A 22,800-nucleotide genomic window follows, 5' to 3' on the forward strand; every position below is an offset into this window, starting at 1 on the left:
CACTTAATTTCAGAATACATTGCCTTTTTAAAGTATCCTTGATATTAATTTCTCATTTTGATATTAATTTCTCATTTAAGTGCTTTCTTCTCTGCAATCACCCTCTGTATTTTTCCAATCGTCTAACCTTCCTGAGGCTTTCAATGACTAAGTCAAAGATCTCTCTTGGCAAATGTCACATTGTGCTTGAAAATAAGTGGGTTTTTTTCAAATATATTTTTATATTGATATCTAACATAATGCCACAGTAATAACAGACTAGTCTCTGGATGATTTCAATGCTTTTAGGCCATGAAATTTTTGCACCTTGTTTTATGTCCCTGGGTATGCTCCAGTATCTCCTGGCTTATAGTCTATGGGAACTTAAATAGAAGTTGTGCCCTGCTTTGTGTGAAAATTGCATAAATCTTAATTATGTTGAATTAAGAGCTTTTTAGGTCTTGTGTATCCTTCTACTTTTCTGTCTATTCATTCTGTTAATTTTTGAGAGTTTTACATCGAAACTTCAACTAAAAAATCTTAATTTATCTACTTAAAAAATAATTAATTGCAATATATAGTGGAACTACATGCAATTTTGTTCTGTATTTTCCAATCTACTATAAATCTGTTATCGTACTCTCATAATTTAAAAAATTAAAAAAAAATTTTTTTTTGAAACTTCATCTGACTTAAAAAAAAAAAATGTGTGTGTTTCAAAAATACCAAAAAGAAAGAGTGGAGTGTTTTAATCATCCCCGGAGGGCAATGTTGCCCTCAGTGGAGCAGACTCACTAGGTTCCCAGCAGTTCTGTACAGTTGCTCCTGGGGGATCTGAGCTCACTGGTTTCACATTTCCGAACGATGATGTAACTCCCCTTCAGGTTTGCAGCTGCCTTGACAGCCTACACCTTAATCTGGCCTTGGTTCAAAGTTTTCGAATTAAAAAAGTCAAGAGGAGAGAACACAGAACAAATCACTCAGTGACTGAACAATCACTGAGCCAAAATCTCAACTTTTTCCTCAGTTTAGAAACAAGGCCCATTAAGTCCAGGCTACGAGATCTAGAATGAAGCGAGGAGGAGATGATGTTCGATTCTCCTTTGCGTGTCTGAACCAAGTTACTGAGACCCTATATACACAGCCACCGAGTCGGCCTCTGTTGCTACCTGGTGGTGAGCAACAGAAACAGACTGGCCAATGGAAGCAAAACTCAGCAACAAGAGAAATAAAACTTGGAAGCTTCTGGGATAGCTTATGGAATGGAATAAAAAGCAAAAGGATGAGGCTTTAGAAGGATAGGTCCCAGGGAAGATCTGGGTTTCAAGGGAGTGGTCTCTTTGAAGTGCCTTCACCAGGATGATCTGCTTCCCAGTATTCCATCTTTATGTCATCTGCTCAAGATTCAGATTCCTACTAGACTTCAGCTAGCCAAGCTCAGTCACCTCCCATCCTCTGGCTAGGGGAGGGCAGGCACCTTGACTGACAGCCTTACCAGCTCCTGTAGAGATAATTCGCTAAGAAAATTCAGGGTCCCACAGTTAACCAGAAAGAGGAAAGATATACACTGAGGAAGGAAAAACTCGGATGCCCATTCTGTTAGAAGACCATTTCACAATTATTGACTGACTTCAGTGCCTGATAGACGTTGGTTAGAGAAGGAGAAAGAAGTGAGTGGAAGAAGAAGAGGACAAAGAAGAAAAGAGGGGGAGGGGAAAGAGGAGGAGGAGGAGAGGGAATCAGGAAAGGTGCTGTGAGGGCCCTGGGGACCTGAGTAGAAGGGCTCAGCCCAGGCTGTAGAGCCTTCCCTTTCTGTTCCCCTAACTAGTGACCATCATTCCATCTTAAAATAGTGCTGGTAGTTAGTCCAATCTCTGATCCACCACCTTTTGAAGATCTCGTTTCTGGACATTTCTTTGGCTTTGTGTGGGTTTTGTCTGGTCTGAAGAAATTAGCACTGCAATACAATATTCTGATAATACCCATACCCACAGCCTCAGATCTGCACAGAGTTAATAAACTTAAAAAAAAAAACAACACTTGACACTATAGAATAATTTTCTTTGTGTCTTTTTTGATTGCAAATTTATAAAAATAACATGGCTGAAATTATGCAATATATAAAGTTTATGACATGCTTTTCCTACTTATAAGAAACAATTTCCTATGTCCCTAAAATTCTTGTAATTTCAGTGTCTATAGAATATTCTACCTTATAATGACAATATAATTCATTAATGCCAGTGGTTAAGGGCATAGAGTCTCTACTAAGAAGGACCTGGGTTCAAATCCTACCATTTTCTTGTTAACTCTAGCCATATTGCTTATTCCCCTCTGGTTTCAGTTTCCCCATCTGTACATGGAGATAACAATAATACCTTCCTCCTAGGTTGTCAGGAGGATTAAATAAGAGGACACATGTAATGCTCTTGGCACAAGGATACCCATGTTACTGACCTCAGGTCTGGTTGATTGCTGCCTGAAAATCAACACTCGAAAAGCAAATGTTGGTAGAAAGAAATGTTGATTTAGTGAGAAAAGCCAGCAATCTGGGGAGAAGGTGGATTCATGTCCCCCAAACCAACTCTGAAGATTCTGCTTGGCCATGAAAGTTGTTAAAGGGAAAAGAAGGAAGTAATCTCTTTAATTATTGATCTCAGTTCATTTCAGTTCAGTCGCTCAGTCGTGTCTGACTCTTTGGGACCCCATGAATCGCAGCATGCCAGGCCTCCCTGTCCATCACCAACTCCCGGAGTTCACTCACACTCATGTCCATTGAGTCTGTGATGCCATCCAGCCATCTCATCCTCTGTCGTCCCCTTCTCCTCCTGCCCCCGATCCCTCCCAGCATCACAGTCTTTTCCAAGGAGTCAACTCTTCGCATGAGGTGGCCAAAGTTCTGGAGTTTCAGCTTTAGCATCATTCCTTCCAAAGAAATCCCAGGACTGATCTCCTTCAGAATGGACTGGTTGGATCTCCTTGCAGTCCAAGGGACTCTCAAGAGTCTTCTCCAACACCACAGTTCAAAACCATCAATTCTTTGGTGCTCAGCCTTCTTCACAGTCCAACTTTCATATCCATACATGACCACAGGAAAAACCATAGCCTTGACTAGATGAATCTTTTTTGGCAAAGTAACGTCTCTGCTTTTGAATATGCTATCTAGGTTGGTCATAACTTTCCTTCCAAGGAGTAAGCGTCTTTTAATTTCATGGCTGCAGTCACCATCTGCAGTGATTTTGGAGCCCCAAAAAATAAAGTCTGACACTGTTTCCACTGTTTCTCCATCTATTTCCCATGAAGTGATGGGACTGGATGCCATGATCTTCGTTTTCTGAATGTTAAGCTTTAAGCCAACTTTTTCACTCTCTACTTTCACTTTCATCAAGAGGCTTTTGAGTTCCTCTTCACTTTCTGCCATAAGGGTGGTGTCATCTGCATATCTGAGGTTATTGATATTTCTCCCAGCAATCTTGATTCCAGCTTGTCTTTCTTCCAGTCCAGCGTTTCTCATGATGTACTCTGTATAGATGTTAAATAAGCAGGGTGACAATATACAGCCTTGACGTACTCCTTTTCCTATTTGGAACCAGTCTGTTGTTCCATGTCCAGTTCTAACTGTTGCTTCCTGACCTGCATACAAATTTCTCAAGAGGCAGGTCAGGTGGTCTGGTATTCCCATCTCTTTCAGAATTTTCCACAGTTTGTTGTGATCCACACAGTCAAAGGCTTTGGCATAGTCAATAAAGCAGAAATAGATGTTTTTCTGGAACTCTCTTGCTTTTTCCATGATCCAGTGGATGTTGGCAGTTTGAACTCTGGTTTGTCTGCCTTTTCTAAAATCAGCTTGAACATCAGGAAGTTCATGGTTCACATATTGCTGAAGCCTGGCTTGGAGAATTTTGAGCATTATTTTACTAGCATGTGAGATGAGTGCAATTGTGCGGTAGTTTGAGCATTCTTTGGCATTGCCTTTCTTTGGGATTGGAATGAAAACTGACCTTTTCCAGTCCTGTGGCCACTGCTGAGTTTTCTAAATTTGCTGGCATATTGAGTGCAGCACTTTCACAGCATCATCTTTCAGGATTTGAAAGAGCTCCACTGGAATTCCATCACCTCCACTAGTTTTGTTTGTAGTGATGCTTCCTAAGGCCCACTTGACTTCACATTCCAGGATGTCTGGCTCTAGGTGAGTGATCACACCATCGTGATTATCTGGGTCATGAAGATCTTTTTTGTACAGTTCTTCTGTGTATTCTTGCCACTTTGTCTTAATATCTTCTGCTTCTGTTAGGTCCATACCATCTCTGTCCTTTATTGAGCCGATCTTTGCATGAAATGTCCCCTTGGTATCTCTAATTTTCTTGAAGACATCTCTAGTCTTTCCCATTCTGTTGTTTTCCTCTATTTCTTTGCATTGATCGTGAGGAAGGCTTTCTTATCTCTTCTTGCTATTCTTTGGAACTCTGCATTCAGATGCTTATATCTTTCCTTTTCTCCTTTGCTTTTCACTTCTCTTGTTTTCACAGCTATTTGTAAGGCCTCCCCAGACAGCCATTTTGCTTTTTTGCGTTTCTTTTCCATGGGGATGGTCTTGATCCCTGTCTCCTGTACAATGCCACGAACCTCATTCCATAGTTCATCAGGCACTCTATCTATCAGATCTAGTCTCTTAAATCTATTTCTCACTTCCACTGTATAATCATAAAGGATATGATTTAGGTCATATCTGAATGGTCTAGTGGTTTTCCCTACTTTCTTCAATTTAAGTCTGAATTTGGCAATAAGGAGTTCATGATCTGAGCCACAGTCAGTTCCTGGTCTTGTTTTTGCTGACTGTATAGAGCTTCTCCATCTTTGGCTGCAAAGAATATAATCAATCTGATTTCAGTGTTGACCATCTGGTGATGTCCATGTATAGAGTCTTCTCTTGTGTTGTTGGAAGAGGGTGTTTGCTTTGACCAGTGCATTTTCTTGGCAAAACTCTATTAATTTTTGCCCTGCTTCATTCGAATAATCTGTTAATCATTGAGATGTGGTGGTGGTTTAGTCACTAAGTCGTGTCCAACTCTTGCAACTCAGTGGACTGTAGCCCACCAGGCTCCTCTGTCCATGGGATTTTCCAGGCAAGAATACTGGAATGTGTTGCCATTTCCTTCTCTAGGGGATCTTCCAGACCCAGGAATTGAACCAGGGTCTACTGCATCACAGGCGGATTCCTGCTTTGCAGGCAGATTCTTTACCAACTGAGCTACAAGGGAAGCCCCTAGTCATTGAGATAGGGAATCAGATTCATCACTGTCTCCTACTGTTTGCACACTTGTTGACGCCTTCTGCTTTTTACATGCTATCGTGTTCACTATTTTTTCACAAGATTACCGAAGAGGAAGCTAAGGAAGAGATCTGATCATCTGTTAATTATTTATTCCTCATTTTTATTTCTTTGGTCTATGGAAAGAACCAACATGTTAAGCTAAGCATTGTGTGATCGAAAGATTTGAAAGTTGTGTTTGGCTTGAGATGAGTAGAATATGAGGGCACCTCATTTAAGGTTAATTACAATGTAGCTTTGCTAAAGTTATTGTAAGACAAAAAGGAGTCTCCTGCAGATAGCTCTTTCCTGTTAAAGAGCTCTTTCCTGCCAAAAGCTGCGTGTACCCAGAGTAAGTACCTATAAATTTTCACTGATATCTTAAGAGGATTTTTTTTCCTTCAAGTTTTTGCAAATGTAAATGGCTCTGTATTGAAAATCCCAGTAGAGAGATCCCTGAAATTAGAATTTCTGGCTATGCACTTCTTCAAGGTTCTCACTACAGTTTGTCAGTTCTGCAGTATTATTTATGATAGAAAAAAAGTCTGCCTATATGTGGACCTGCACAATTTAAATCTATGTCGTTCAAGATACTTACTGTATTGACAATAAGGTCTCAACTTGTCTCTGTCGCCCTCTTTCACTCCCTATCCCACGATGTCATCCAGACTCCTGTTTTGACTATCCCCTATCCCCAGCCCCCAGTATGGCTCACTCATCTACAATCCTACAGGAAACCAGCATCTGGGGTCTTGTCACAGAGAAAAGTCCAAGATTCAAATATTGATTTTGCTTTGCGATTTGGAGACTGCTTTGATCAGCCTGCATTGTGTCAACATTTTACACTACCTGTTACCTCTGTGCTTTCCTCATTTATCCACCCAGATAAAGTAATTTCAGGAGCATTCGTTGTCATTCTGTGCACCATTTAATTTAGCTTTTTTTTTTTTTTTTGAAAGATGTGTGCCTGCCTGGTCCCATCAGTGTCTTTTTTCAGAGCAGTGGTTTTGTTTCTATGGCAACTGAAAGGTCTATTGTAATCAAATAATTGAGCCCCATTAAATTGCAATCTTCTCAGCCCCACTACAGTTTGCTCTGACTTTTATGCTGTATTATCCTGCTTTTCCTGGAGAAGGCAATGGCACCCCACTCCAGTACTCTTGCCTGGAAAATCCCATGGACAGAGGAGCCTGGTGGGCTGCAGTCCATGGGGTCGCTAAGAGTCGGACACGACTGTGCAACTTCACTTTCACTTTTCACTTTCATGCATTGGAGAAGGAAATGGCAACCCACTCCAGTGTTCTTGCCTGGAGAATCCCACGGGTGGCGGGGGCTGGTGGGCTGCCGTCTATGGGGTCGCACAGAGTCAGACATGACTGAAGCGGCTTAGCAGCAGCAGCAGCAGCATGCTGCTTTTCTTCTGTGTTCTCAATCAGGCAGTTGCCATTCATTCCACTGTGATGGGCAGAGGCCACTCAAAATAATACTCTAGACGTCTAGAATAGGCATTAAAAAAGATGATATGCCCCTCAGAAGCCAAAGTCAAAATGTATATGTGCAATTGCCCTTTTAAAAGAGCAAAAACCGTCCAAAATATTTGTCTTAACAGCATTCTCATGTCATAATTGACTTTGATTTACATATTTGACTCTAAGTTGGATTAGGCCTTTCTCATCCCACAATAATAGTACTAATAAGCTACCATATATTGAATACATACTATGTGCCAGGCCACATGCTAAGTCTTCTTTAAAAGTTTTTAAATTTTCATTTTATATACAAAGAGCTAGCATTGTTTCTGCATAAGGCAGATGTCTTGAATGACCCATTCAAGGAAGTTCATTTAGCCCAACTTAATGAAGCTGGTGTCCTTCAAGGACTGCTGTGAACACTGGCTGCACATATTGAGGCTGTATTTCTGGATCAGACCGTGCTAATCTGAGACCCATCAAGAGCGAAAACCCGGCCACATTTTCTCGCCCGGCTCTAGTAGAGCTGCCGGTGGCCCATGTTCTACTAGGCTTCAACAAGGCAAAGGTGCTACGTGTTTTTTTAAATTTTTAGTTGCTATTCAATGAACTACAAGCTTTCAAATTTTAAGTGTGGTGCATTTTCAGGCAACGAAGCAGAGAGGACATGAGGTCTCACAGAGAAATCGGACAGAGGGTTTTGGGCTTTCGAGGGCTATTGGTTACAGGCTATTCTCCTGGGGCAGATGCTGACACACACAGAGGGAGAGCGGGTAGTTTGTTTGGGATAGATCTGGTGCTTCTTGGAAAACATATCCTAAGAATGAAGAGACAGAGAGAAGTCTGTCCCTCTCCACTCATCTGCTCAATATCCTCTCTAAAGTAATCCCACCTTCTTCCTTGGAAATGAGCTCTGACTGCCTGATTAAGGATGCCAAAGAAAGCAGCATAATATAGTAAAAAAAAGTCAGAGCAAGAAAAGCAGTTAGTGAATTAATGTCCTGATTTCCTTTTGGGGAATGATCTTTCCTCCACTGTGTGGTGTCTTGGTGGGAGAGTAAATCAAGGATCCTACCCCTCACTATAGAAAGCAAAGTGACCAAGCCTGGCACAGCTGGGAAAGGGCATGTGGCCTAAGCGTGGCTTGGTCAACAGCTCCAGAAGTCCCTCCAACAAACGTCCTTTTGCTTAATTTAGCCAGAGTTGGTTTTTGTTGTTTGCAGCCAAAGAAACTAAGGTAAGGACCTAGTTCTGAGAAATAGAGGAGCACAGCTTAGGAGGACATAAGTCCATGAGAGAAGAAGGTTCAAAGGCAGATTCTAACCATTCGAGGTATGCCAAGGCCCACCCTGGGAATGAAGAAATAGATAGGACCACTAGCTTCTTGATTTAAATTTCTGTCTCCTAAATATTTATAAATAATTGATCTGACAAAAGACTTAAATCCAGAATATACAAGGAACAAACAACTAGATAAAAAGAATACAAAAGAGTCCAATTTTTAAATGGGCAGAAGATTTAAATATACAATTCAAGAAAGAAAATGTGGCTATTAAACACATGACAAAATGCTCAATATCATTAATCCTTCAGTTCAGTTCAGTTCAGTCGCTCAGTCGTGTCCGATCTTTGTGACCCCATGAATCACAGCACGCCAAGCCTCCCTGTCCATCACCAACTCCCGGAGTCCACCCAAACTCATGTCCATCGAGATGGTGATGCCATCCAGCCATCTTATCCTCTGTCCTCTCCTCCTCCTCCTGCCCCCAATCCCTCCCAGCATCAGGGTCTTTTCCAATGAGTCAACTCTTCGCATGAGATGGCCAAAGTTTGGAGTTTCAGCTTCAGCATCAGTCCTTCCAATGAACACCCAGGACTGATCTCCTTTAGGATGGACTGGTTGGATCTCCTTGCAGTCCAAGGGACTCTCAAGAGTCTTCGCCAACACCACACTTCAAAAGCATCAATTCTTCGGCGCTCAGACCTCTTCACAGTCCAATTCTCACATCCATACATGACCACAGGAAAAACCATAGCCTTGACTAGAGGGACCTTTGTTGGCAAAGTAATGTCTCTGCTTTTGAATATGCTATCTGGGTTGGTCATAACTTTCCTTCCAAGGAGTAAGCGTCTTTTTATTTCATGGCTGTAGTCACCATCTGCAGTGATTTTGGAGCCCAAAAAGATAAAGTCTGACACTGTTTCCACTGTTTCCCCATCTATTTCCCATGAAGTGATGGGACTGGATGCCATGATCTTCGTTTTCTGAATGCTGAGCTTTAAGCCAACTTTTTCACTCTCCTCTTTCACTTTCATCAAGAGGTATTTTAGTTCCTCTTCACTTTCTGCCATAAGAGTGGTGTCATCTGCATATCTGAGGTTATTGATATTTCTCCCAGCAATCTTGATTCCAGCTTGTGTTTCTTCCAGTCCAGCGTTTATCACGATGTACTCTGCATATAAGTTAAATAAGCAGGGTGACCATATACAGCCTTGACGTACTCCTTTTCCTATTTGGAACCAGTCTGTTGTTCCATGTCCAGTTCTAACTGTTGCTTCCTGACCTGCATACAGATTTCTCAAGTGGCAGGTCAGGTGGTCTGGTATTCCCATCTCTTTCAAAATTTTCCACAGTTTGTTGTGATCCACACAGTCAAAGGCTTTGGCATAGTCAATAAAGCAGAAATAGATGTTTTTCTGGAACTCTCTTGCCTTTTTGATGATCCAGTGGATATTGGCAATTTGATCTCTGGTTCCTCTGTCTTTTCTAAAACCAGCTTGAACATCTGGAAGTTCATGGTTCATGTATTGCTGAAGCCTGGCTTGGAGAATTTTGAGCATGACTTTACTAGCGTGTGAGATGAGTGCAATTGTGTGGTAGTTTGAGCATTCTTTGGCATTGCCTTTCTTTGGGAGTGGAATGAAAACTGACCTTTTCCAGTCCTGTGGCCACTGCTGAGTTTTCCAAATTTGCTGGCATATTGAGTGCAGCACTTTCACAGCATCATCTTTCAGGATTTGAAAGAGCTCCACTGGAATTCCATCACCTCCACTAGCTTTGTTTGTAGTGATGCTTCCTAAGGCCCACTTGACTTCACATTCCAGGATGTCTGGCTCTAGGTGAGTGATCACACCATCGTGATTATCTGGGTTGTGAAGATCTTTTTTGTACAGTTCTTCTGTGTATTCTTGCCATCTCTTCTTAATATCTTCTGCTTCTGTGAGGTCCATACCATTTCTGTCCTTTATTGAGCTGATCTTTGCATGAAATGTCCCCTTGGTATCTCTAGTTTTCTTGAAGACATCTCTAATCTTTCCCATTCTGTTGTTTTCCTCTATTTCTTTGCATTGATCCTTAGAGATATGCAAATAAAAACTGCAAGTATGTACTAATACACACCCAATAGAATGTCTACAATCAAAAAGACAGATACAGTAAGTGTGGGTGAGGATGTGGGGAAAACAGAGCCCTCATGCGTTAATGTTTTTGGTGCAGTCACTTTGGGAAACAGTTTGACCTTTTCTTAAAAAGTTAAACCTAAAACTTCCATATAAACCAACAATTCTACTTCTAGGTATCTACCCAAGAGAAGTGAAAACATATGATCACACAAAGATCTGTATCCAAATATTTACAGAAGCTTTACTTATAATAGTCAAACAAATGAAAATACTCCACACATTGATTCCGGTGAATGCTCAGTGATAAAAAAAGAAGGAAGTTATGATACATACTACAAGTCAATGATCCTCAAAAACATTATGTTAAAAAGAAGACAGACACAAAGACCACATACTGTGTGATTCCATTTACATGAAATACTCAGAAAAAACAAATCTATAGACGAATATCCAGAGAAGGAAACGGCAACCCATGAAATGGCAATTCACTCCTGAAGAATTTCATGGGCAGAGGAGCCTGGTGGGCTACAGTCCATGGGATCACAAAGAGTTGGACATGGCTGAACAACTAACACAGACAAATAGCAGATTAATGATTGCCTTTGGCTAGGGATAGGAACAGGGAATGATTGCCAATGAACATGAAAAATCTTTTGGGGATGACGAAAACATGTTCTAAAAGTGGATTTTACAATTCTGTAAATTTGCGAAAAATCACTGAATTTTGTACTTAAAAATGAGTCAGTTTTATAGTATATAAACTGTATATCAAAGGCTATTTTTTAAAACCCCATCTCTCATTTCTGGGAAGAAGGCATAGAGAAGAAGTTGCTTTCTACCCATTGTCAGTTCAGTTCAGTTTAGTCACTCAGTTGTGTCCAACTCTTTGCAACCCCATGGACTGCAGCACGCCAGGCCTCCCTGTCCGTTACCAACTCCCAGTGTCTACCCAAACTCATGTCCTTTGAGTCCGTGATGCCATCCAACCATCTCATCCTCTGTTGTCACCTTCTCCACCTGCCCTCAATCTTTCCCAGCATCAGGGTCTTTTCAAATGTGTCAGTTCTTCTCATCAGGTGGCCAAAGTATTGGAGTTTCAGCTTGAACATCAGTCCTTCCAATGAACACCCAGGACTGATCTCCTTTAGGATGGACTGGTTGGATCTAGTCCAAGGGACTCTCAAGAGTCTTCTCCAACATTGTACCCATTGTAGCTTCTACCCATTGTAGCTGACACTAAATGTTATGTCTCTGGTGTGAAGAACATGTAAATTCCTAAAACAATGAAACTAGAAGGGCCCTTATAGCAGTTTTAGTTGAATTCTCTTCTTTTTAAAGTGACAAAAATCCAACTTAAAATGGCTTAGTCAAAATAACAAGTGTCAATTATCTTACATAAGTGAAAATTTCAAGGGCATGTTGGTTTCAGACACATCCACATCCAAGGGCTCAAATGATGTCACCAGTTTTTCTCATCTTCTCTCTTTCTCTCAATTCAGATTTCCTCCTATGTCAGCTCTTGTATCCATGAAATGGCCCCAGAAAGTTCTTTCAATACATCAATCCTGAAGAAAAGAGATCCTTTTCCTCAATAGCTTCCACAAACCCCCCAAGTTAACTCTTACTAACCCAACAAACCACACTCTAATTTCTGATTCAATTGGGCAATCTGGTACACTGACATAGTTTGAGAGAAGGAAAAAGTTGATTCCCAAAAGGGAAATCAAATTATAATAATCAGAAGAGGATTGGATGCTTGGCAGGCAAAAATAAGAGAAGTTCAATACAGAAAGCATTTGGTTACACCCTGAGGCCAGTAGAAAGTTGGAGGCTTGCCTAAGGCAGCAGGGAAGCGCAGAGGAGTGTGTCCATCACGTGCTTCCCCAAGCCCACAAGACAAGCAAATTTCGGCGTCTAGTGGGCGATGTGGGTCAGCATCATGGAGAGCACACAAGTCTTCCCTCACATCAGGATATTGCACAGGTTGTTCTCTGTGCCAGACTACTGTATCAGAGAGAATCCTGGCAGTAAACAAGTGTTACATTCAAAGAGGGTAACTATCTTAATCCACTCAGGCTGCTATAATTGAATACCACAAACCGTGGCTTGTAGATGACAGAGATTGATTTCTCACAGTTCTAGAGCCTGCACAGTTCAAGATTAAGGTGCTAGCAGATTCCACGTCTGGTGAGAGCCTGATTCATAGAAAGCTGCCTTTTTGCTGTGACTTCAAATGGTGGAGAGGCAAAGGATCATCTCTCCGGGATCTCCTTCCCATTCTTGGGGGCTCTGCCCTCATGACAAAATCACCTCCCAAAGGCCCCACCTCCAAATATCATCACATTGGAGATCAGTTTTTTTTTTCTTTTTAATTTATTTTTTTATTGAAGGATAATTTCTTTAAGAATTTTGTTGTTTTCTGTCAAACCTCAGAATGAATCAGCCGTGGGTATACATATATCTCACCCCTTTTGATCCTCCCTCCCATCTCCCTCCCCATCCCACCTCTCTAGGTTGATACAGAGCCCCTGTTTGAGCTTCCTGAGCCATACAGCAAATTCCCATTGGCTATCTATTTTACATATGGTAATTTAAGTTTACATGTTACTCTTTCCATACATCTCATCCTCTCCTCCCCTCTCCCCTCAACCATAAGTCTATTCTCTATGTCTGTTGGAGATCAGGTTTTAACACACGAGTTTTGGGGAGATATAGCCAGACATCCTGGAATGTGAAGTCAAGTGGGCCTTAGAAAGCATCACTACGAACAAAGCTAGTGGAGGTCATGGCATTCCAGTTGAGCTCTTTCAAATCCTGAAAGATGATGCTGTGAAAGTGCTGCACTCAATATGCCAGCAAATTTGGAAAACTCAGCAGTGGCCACAGGACTGGAAAAGGTCAGTTTTCATTCCACTCCCAAAGAAAGGCAATGCCAAAGAATGCTCAAACTACCACACAATTGCACTCATCTCACACGCTAGTAAAGTCATGCTCAAAATTCTCCAAGCCAGGCTTCAGCAATACATGAACCATGAACTTCCAGATATTCAAGCTGGTTTTAGAAAAGGCAGAGGAACCAGAGATCAAATTGCCAACATCTGCTGGATCATGGAAAAAGCAAGAGAGTTCCAGAAAAAACATCTATTTCTGCTTTATTGACTATGCCAAAGCCTTTGACTGTGTGGATCACAATAAACTGTGGAAAATTCTGAAAGAGATGGGAATACCAGACCACCTGATCTGCCTCTTGAGAAATCTGTATGCAGGTCAGGAAGCAACAGTTAGAACTGGACATGGAACAACAGACTGGTTCCAAATAGGAAAAGGAGTATGTCAAGGCTGTATATGGTCACCCTGCTTATTTAACTTATATGCAGAGTACATCGTGATAAACGCTGGACTGGAAGAAACACAGGCTGGAATCAAGATTGCTGGGAGAAATATCAATAACCTCAGATATGCAGATGACACCACCCTTATGGCAGAAAGTGAAGAGGAACTCAAAAGCCTCTTGATGAAAGTGAAAGTAGAGAGTGAAAAAGTTGGCTTAAAGCTCAGCATTCAGAAAACGAAGATCATGGCATCCGGTCCCATCACTTCATGGGAAATAGATGGAGAAACAGTGGAAACAGTGTCAGACTTTATTTTTTTGGGCTCCAAAATCACTGCAGATGGTGACTACAGCCATGAAATAAAAAGACGCTTACTCCTTGGAAGGAAAGTTATGACCAACCCAGATAGCATATTCAAAAGCAGAGACATTACTTTGCCAACAAAGGTCCGTCTAGTCAAGGCTATGGTTTTTCCAGTGGTCATGTATGGATGTGAGAGTTGGACTGTGAAGAAGGCTGAGCGCCGAAGAATTGATGCTTTTGAACTGTGGTGTTGGAGAAGACTCTTGAGAGTCCCTTGGACTGCAAGGAGATCCAACCAGTCCATTCTGAAGGAGATCAGTCCTGGGATTTCTTTGGAAGGAATGATGCTAAAGCTGAAACTCCAGTACTTTGGCCACCTCATGCGAAGAGTTGACTCATTGGAAAAGACTGTGATGCTGGGAGGGATTGGGGGCAGGAGGAAAAGGGGACGACAGAGGATGAGATGGCTGGATGGCATCACTGACTTGATGGACTGAGTCTGAGTGAACTCCAGGAGTTGGTGACAGGGAGGCCTGGCGTGCTGTGATTCATGGGGTTGCAGAGAGTTGGACACGACTGAGCGACTGAACTGAACTGAAACATTCAGTCTATAGCAGTAACTTTTCTGAGTTTAATGATGGGACTTCTTGAAAAGTTGCAAACAGGCCTAAGGGAAACACCACCCAGGGACTAACAACAGCTGAGCTGGAATCACAGCCAGGCCTCAAAGAGGTGAGGAGGGAAGTTTCTGAGAAAGGGTGAGCTGGCAGTTGAAAATGAAGGGCCTCTCAGCAAAGACAGGTTCTCCAAGAAACAAATGCCAAGATGAGATTAAACATGCTAGGATCTTATTAGGGAGAACGTTTAAAAGAGAAAATGGGAGGGGACTCAGAAAGTTTGGGAGGAGCATCAGACATGATGATATAATTCTGACTCCAAGTGAAGAATAGAGGAAGAAGGATGGATTGGACTAAGAACGTTTTGACAACATTGTCAGGAGCCAAAATTGACAGTTAGAGGAATCCCAGATCTCTCAGGAATGCCGTAGTATCCCTACTGCACAGGCTGAATGTCTGGGAGCAGCCCGTGCAAGACATGGCCTTGGAGCAATGCAGGGCTGGACTTCAGAGCACAGCAGCCAGTGTCCTCAGTTAATTACACTCCTGCAGTCAGAGACGACTTGTGGTTGACACAGGCTGACACAGCTGTGGCCATCCATAGAGGAATGCCACCTCAGACAAGGAGGGAGCAGAGGAATAAACACCACCATTCACCTGCTCCCTGCACTCACCTCTTGGGGGTGCCTCCCATTGGCCAAACCCACAGAGCCTGGAGAAGCAGTCCCTGGAGGCCATGCCTCTGGGGCACAGAGATGGAAAATGGAAAGTGAATCCTGAGGGGCAAACATGAGAACTCTTCCTCCCCGACTCTCTTCACCTAATCATCTCCTACAAAACTCTCATATTACAGCTCAAATATCCTTTCTCCAGGAAATCTCACCCGGATCCACAGGGAGTGAGATCAGGGAGCACTTTTAAGCATTTTCGAAGCTTTCTGGGCCTTCTGTTGTTTATAGTTATTTATGTTTATAACTTTAATAGTCATAAAAATAAGTTTGAAAACTGGAAACTGATGCCCACAAAAACCTGGAGTAAGATACACTATGGAGAAAAGGAATTGTTGAGGGGACGTTCTGCCTGCTCCTCCAGCACTGGCCTGCCTAAGGCTCTCCACCCCTTATCTCCTCTTTACCCTTCCTCCCTCCCTCTCTCTCCTTCACCTCCTCCATCCCCCTTTCTTTCTTCCGGTCATTCTCCTTTCTCCTTTTCCTCCTCCTTCTTCTTTCCTCTCTTCTTCTTTCTGTCTCTCCTTCCTCCCTCCCTAGGATTGTCTTTTCCACAAAATAGAAAAGCCAATGGCACCCCACTCCAGTACTCTTGCCTGGAAAATCCCATGGACGGAGGAGCCTGGTAGGCTGCAGTCCATGGGGTCGCTAGGAGTCGGACACGACTGAACGACTTCCCTTTCACTTTTCACTTTCATGCATTGGAGAAGGAAATGGCAACCCACTCCAGCGTTCTTGCCTGGAGAATCCCAGGGACGGGGGAGCCTGGTGGGCTGCCATCTCTGGGGTCACACAGAGTCAGACACAACTGAAGCGACTTAGCAGCAGCAGAAAAGCCAAAAGTCTTTCATTTACAAATGAGGATTCACGAACACCACCAACCTGAGTCAGTGACTGAAAGGGGGCATTCAGTCCAGTTCCATCTGTGTTTCTAAGTATGGCCAAGCTTTATGTCTCCTATCCACCTCCCCAAATGAGGAGTTTGTCTTCAAGCACTCAACACCCTAATCTCTTGGTACAAAAAAGAAAAGGAATTGGGTAAAAATCGGTGTTCAGGAAACGAGGCAGAGGTTGGGCTGACAGCCCCTTTCTTCCTGATTCTGAGACTAATTATAGGTCTTAAAGTTACAGGCCAAGGTCGTGACAAGTGACATCAGTGAGCCAAGGCCTGACGTAAGTCAACAGTGAGTGGTGAGGACTGTGGGTCTTTCCCTCATTTTAGTGGGCATTTGTTATTTAGGTCCCCTCTTCTAATAAAAATCAAGACAGAAAGTCTGTTGGAAAATGGAGAAAAGCAGTTCTTAATGGTATTACTGGAGTCCATGGATCCAGCTCTGCTAGATATTTATGGCTATTTCAGTCATGCAAATAGATACCCTCCTTTTCTGTTCCTGCTGTGCAGAAATGTAGGGGCCTGGACTGACAACCCCAGGTCCAGCATACAGTTTCACCCTCATTAATTTCTCTGAGCACCAGAATGTCCCTGAAACTTCCCTATGACACCATCCTCATTTTTGGATAAACAGAACAAACTGGAGCTCAGCAACCCCCCAGGATCCAGTGCCTTCATATCAATGTCTGGATTTCTTATTTTTAATTTTTATTGGAATATAGCTGCTTTACAGTGTTATGTTAGTTTCTGCCATGCAGCAAAATGAATCAGTTACATGTATACATATATCCACTTTTTAAAAAAGATGTCCCTCTCATTTAGATCACCACGGAGCACTGAATAGAGTTCTCTGAGCTATACTGTAGGTTTTCATTAGTTATTTATTTTATACCTACTAGTGTATATATGTCAATTCCCCAATTTATCCCACGCCCCCTTCCCCTATTTGGTAACCATAAGTTTGTTCTTTACATCTGAGATTCTCTCTTTTGCAAATAAACTTGTCTGTACCATTTTTCCATATTCCACATACAAGCAATATTACATGATATTTGTTTTTCTCTTTCTGACTTACTTCACTCTTTATGACAGTCTCTAGGACCATTCATGTCCCTGTAAATGTCACTATCTCACCCCTTTTTATGGCCGAGTAATATTCCATTGTCTACATATACCCCACACCTTCTTTATCCATTCCTCCATTGATGGACATTTAGGTCGCTTTCATGTTCTGGCTATTGTAAATAGTGAACGTCAAGGCGCATGCATCCTTTCAAATTATGGTTTTCTCTGAATATATGCCTAGGAGTGGGATTGCTGGATCATACAATAGCCCTATTTTTAGTTTTAAAAAAACCTCCATACTGTTCTCTATAGTGGCTGTACCAATTTACATTCCCACCAACAGTGTAGGAGGTTCCCTTTCTTCCATACCCACTCTAGCATTTATTGTTTGTAGATTTTTTTGAAGATGGCCATTCTGGCTAGTGTGAGGTGATACCTCATTGTAGTTTTGATTTGCATTTCTCTAATAATTAGTGATGTTGAGCATCTTGTCATGTATTTGGTGGCCATCGAATATCTTCTTTGGAGAAAAGTCTTTTTAGGTCTTCCACCCATTTTTTGTTTGGGTTGTTTTTTTTTTGATATTGAGGTACATGTGCTGCTTGTACATTTTGGAGATTAATCCCTTGTCTGTAGCTTCATTTGCAAATATTTTCTCCCATTCTGAGGGATGTCTTTAAATTTTGTTTATCATTTCTGTTGCTGTGCAAAAGCTTTTAAATTTAATTAGGTCTCATTTGTTTACTTTTGTTTTTATTTTCATTACTCTGTGTAGTGGGTTGAAATCTTGCTGCAATTTATCAATGTTCTGCATGTATTTTCCTCTAAATGTTTTATACTATCTGGCCTTATATTTAATTCTTTAATACATTTTGAGTTTTTTCTTTTGTGTGTTAAAGAGTGTTCTGTTTTTATTCTTTTACATGTATCTATCCAGTTTTTCCAGCACCACTTATTGAAGAGACTGCTTTTTCTCTGTGGTATATTCTTGCCTCCTTTAGATGGCCATAGGCATATAAGTTTGTCTTTGGATTGTCTATCCTGTTCCTTTGATCTGTATTTCTGTTTTTATGCTAGTACGTACCGTTTTGATCACTGTAGCTTTGTAGTACAGTCTGAGGCTGGGGAGTCTGATTCCTCCAGCTCCATTTTTCTTTCTCAAGATTACTTTTGCTGTTTGGAGTCTTTTGTGTTTCCATACAAAATGTAAAATTTTTTGTTTTAATTCTGTGAAAAATGCCCTTGGTAATTTGACAAATATTCATTGAATACATAGATTGCTTTGTATAGTATAGTCATTTTCACAATATTGATTCTTTCAATCCAAGAACATGATATAACTCTCCATTTGTTTGTGTCATCTTTGATTTCTTTCAAAGCCTGAATTTCCAGGACTTCTACCTCCAAGCCCAGTGCTGTGAGTCCTCTTCTCTCCAAGAGAGGATCACTTCTTTTCCAATGCCCCAAGTACAATCCTCTCATCAAGATAGTTTAAGTAAGTCCAATTTTCTGAAATAGATCACTTTGACCTGATATGCGCACATTGGACAAAGTAACAATTGTGTGTGTACATAAAGGCTAATACTGATGGGGAAAATCAGGGGGATGTTTTTTAAAGCAGTAAGTATTTGCTATTTACTTTTATTATAATGGGTTTTGGGGAATGAATTTGACAAGAATAAGACACATGACACAGCACAATACACAAATCAGAAAGCCTTCCAGCAAAGCAGCAGAGAAACATGGCAGACTCCATAGAGCTAGTTATCACAAGAACAAACAGGACAGCATTTCCCAAAGTGTATTGTATGAACAATTACTCTCTAGGGATGTTAAGGCAAGGTGGTGAACGGTGTCCAATTTGTGATCTCTGAAGAAGAAGATTTAACTTTGGGACCAGGGACCAATCTTGATCACTCAAGAGCTTCTGTATCAGTTCAATTCAGTTGCTCAGTCGTGTCCGACTCTTTGCGACCCTATGAATCACAGCACGCCAGGCCTCCCTGTCCATCACCAACTCCCGGAGTTCACTCAGACTCATGTCCATCGAGTCGGTGATGCCATCCAGCCATCTCATCCTCTGTCGTCCCTTTCTCTCCTGCCCCCAATCCCTCCCAGCATCAGGGTCTTTTCCAATGAGTCAACTCTTTGCATCAGGTGGCCAAAGTACTGGAGTTTCATCTTCAGCATCAGTCCTTCCAATGAACACCCAGGACCCATCTCCTTTAGGATGGACTGGTTGGATCTCCTTGCAGTCCAAGGGACTCTCAAGAGTCTTCTCCAACACCACAGCTCAAAAGCATCAATTCTTCGGCGCTCAGCTTTCTTCACAGTCCAACTCTCACATCCATACATGACCACTGGAAAAACCATAGCCTTCACTAGACGGACCTTGGTTGGCAAAGTAATATCTCTGCTTTTTAATATGCTGCCTAGGTTGGTCATAACTTTCTTTCTGCTTCTGTTAGGTCCTTGCATTTTCTGTCCTTTATTGTGCTCATCTTTGTCTGAAATGGTCCCTTGATTTCTCCAATTTTCTTGAGGGGATCTCTTATCTTCCCATTTTATTGTACTCCTTTATTTCTTTGCATTGTTCACTTAAGAAGGCTTTCTTATCTCTCCTGGCTACTCTCTGGAACCCTGCATTCCGTTGGGTAAATCTTTTCCTTTCTCCCTTAGCATTCAGTTCCCTTCCTTTTCTCAGCTATTTGTAAAGCCTCCTCAGACCACCCCTTTGTCTTCTTACATTTTTCTTTGGGGTTGTTTTGGTCACTGCTTCCTGTAAAATATTACACATCTCTGTCCATAGTTCTTCAGACCCTCTGTCTACCAGATCTAATCCCTTGAATCTATTTGCTACCTCCACTGCATAACCATAAGGGATTTGATTTAGGTGTTACCTGAATTGCCTGGTGGTTTTCCCTGCTTTCTTCAATTTAAGCCTGAATTTTGCAATAGGGAACTCATGATCTGAGCCACAGTCAGCTCTAGGCCTTGTTTTTGCTGACTGTATACACCGTCTCCATTTTCAGCTGAAAAGAATATAATCAATCTGATTTTGGTACTGACCATCTGGTGATGTCCATTTGCCTTTTCATTCTATTCATAGGATTCTCGAGGCAAGAATACTGGAATGGGTCATGATTTCCTCCTCCAATGGACCATGTTGTCAGAACCCTCCACTATGACCTGTCCATCTTGGGTGGCCCTGTACGGCATGGCTTCACTGAGTTCCGCAAGTCCCTTCACCATGAGAAGGCTGTGACCCATGAAGGAGGATATGGTTCAGAATGGGATGCAAATCTCAAGTCCTATTAAGGTGCCTTTATCTTTCCACCCAGTGTTCTCACTCTGTATAGGCTCACCCTGAGTTTCTCCAGGCCTCTGTTCAGTTATCATCCCTCCCCAGAGGCCTTCCTTGCGTCACCCATGTCACGGAACAGCCCTGGCCCTCTCCAGCCCCTCTTCCCTGCTATACTCGTGCTTACCACCACTTGACACTGTATTTTGGATCTGTGTGTGTGTCTCCTCTTAGAAACCAAGTTCTAAGGGGGCAGAGGCCTGTCTTGTTTGATGTATTCCCAGTGCCTGATCTGGACAGCACTAGATCTATTTTCTGGTTAATGTAAACATAACCTCAGCTGGAGATAAGATTCAAATTCCAGCCCAGTGGAAATGTGATGTGGGTGCCAAGTGGTTTCTCGCCTTCCCTAGTAGGAGTTCACGGCTGCCTCCCTCAGGACAGTGCTGGGCGGGAAGGGTCTCTGCTTCTGCATAAGGGATTATCTCTGCGTTTCCAGGGCTGACTGCCGCAGGACAGGGTTTTCTTGGGCAATCACTAGTGACCACTCACAGGAGTACCTTTTATGCTGGCTCAGGAGTCAGAAGACCTGGTTCCACTCTTATTTAGCCACTCACATATTGTGGGAACACAGACCATCACAGCACCTCTGTGAGTCATTTCTTCTCAGAAAATTGGGAGGTTGAAAGCCCTATGGACTTTGACTGTAATAACTACTATGTCACCCTCTCGTAAGATATGTAGAAACTAAGAAATAAATCAGCAGGGTGAGACTAATCTTAAATGAGACAGAGGAAAAAAATGGAAGTGAAAAAAACAACTTTCCTTTGATTCCTTTCATCATGATTCATCTTTTGTACAAGTAATCTATGTTCAGTTTTGATTAGAAAATAGCAAGGTTTGGCCTCTTCTCAGAAGTAGACTCTGAGGTCCACACAATGTTTTAGTTTCAGCTGCAGTCTGAAACCACTTGGGAAGCTTTAAAAAAAAAAAAAAAAAGATTTATATTTCATTGGTGTGGAGAGTGGCCTGGGTTTTTTACATCTATTATTATTTTTTTAATGTCTTCAAGTGATTGAAGTACAGCTAGATAAGATCCACTCCTTTTGTCACTGTTCATCCCTAGTACTGTTTCTTATATTCACAGAGTATTTAACCAAAATCATTTCCCAAGTACCAGCATGGCCTAAAGTGGCATTTTCTAAATTTCCAGAAGCTCAGAGTATGCATTGCTTGGATCCTCCCTTGGAGATTAAGTTTCCTTTACCCTGAATTAAGGCTTTGTGTACATTGCAAATACGGAATCACCGCATTACCAGTATTAAACATTCTGCATTGATCCATGTGAAGAGTGGGTGTTCTCTTTCGGTGATTTACTCTGAAAGGGTCTATAGAATGGCAGCCCAGCTGAGGGGAAATATCCACCTCCCAAATCTTCAGAGAACCTTTAATTCTCTAGTTATCTCTCACTATCTCAGAACTTTCTCCGAACGTCAAAGATACAAGGGCAGAAAAGATCAGTAAATTTTATTCCATGCTTTGATACAGATATTTTTATACCCAGTAATAATGACAGCCAACAATCGAGGACTTATTTTAAGGCAGACACTGTTCTGAGAACTTTACAGGAGCTTGATGTATCAATACATAGGGTCATGCCACCTCTGTGCTACAAGTGTCCCAGTTTACACATGAAGAAACTGAGGCCACAGAGGTTAAGTTCAGCGCCTAGAACAAAAGCTAGCTAAGTGGTACTGGGTCTTGAATCCAAGCCACCTGACTCCAGACAAAGCCTCTGCTCTTAACCACTGTGACTCGGTGCCACCTACAGGAACCACAGTGGGGACTGAATTAATAGGTCAAGAGTAAAAATACTGAATGAGCACATACTTACAGTGCGTACTTAAAAGCTGGAAGAGGAAGTTCAGTGGAACAGTGCTGTTGCACACATGGATGTTAAGTGAATTATCTGTATGATGTATATGTGTCCTGGGAGATGTTCAAGATGTTTGCTTTCATGTATGAAGGAACACCAGTAACGGACCATTAGCTTTCTTCACAGGAGGGTAGCTCTTCATCCATTTCAAGGAGGCTACCTGGAGTGGCACAGTACAGCTGGGGAAGAGGTGACTGATGCAGGAAATGAAATGCACCTGGCACCCACTCACTGGTTAACTTAACAACAATGTACATTAAGCTGCAAACGCACTCTACTAGTTCCTTTTATGAATCAAAATAGCCGATGGGAATTTGCTGTATGTCTCAGGGAAGTCAGACAGGGGCTCTGTACCAACCTAGAGGGGAGGGATGGGGAGGGAAATGGGAGGGAGGGGACATATGTATACCTATGGCTGATTCATGTCTATGTTTGACAGAAAACAACAAAATTCTGTAAAGCAAT

Source organism: Bubalus bubalis, chromosome 18 (assembly GCF_019923935.1).
Source record: "Bubalus bubalis isolate 160015118507 breed Murrah chromosome 18, NDDB_SH_1, whole genome shotgun sequence".
NCBI classification, from domain to species: Eukaryota; Metazoa; Chordata; class Mammalia; order Artiodactyla; family Bovidae; genus Bubalus; species Bubalus bubalis.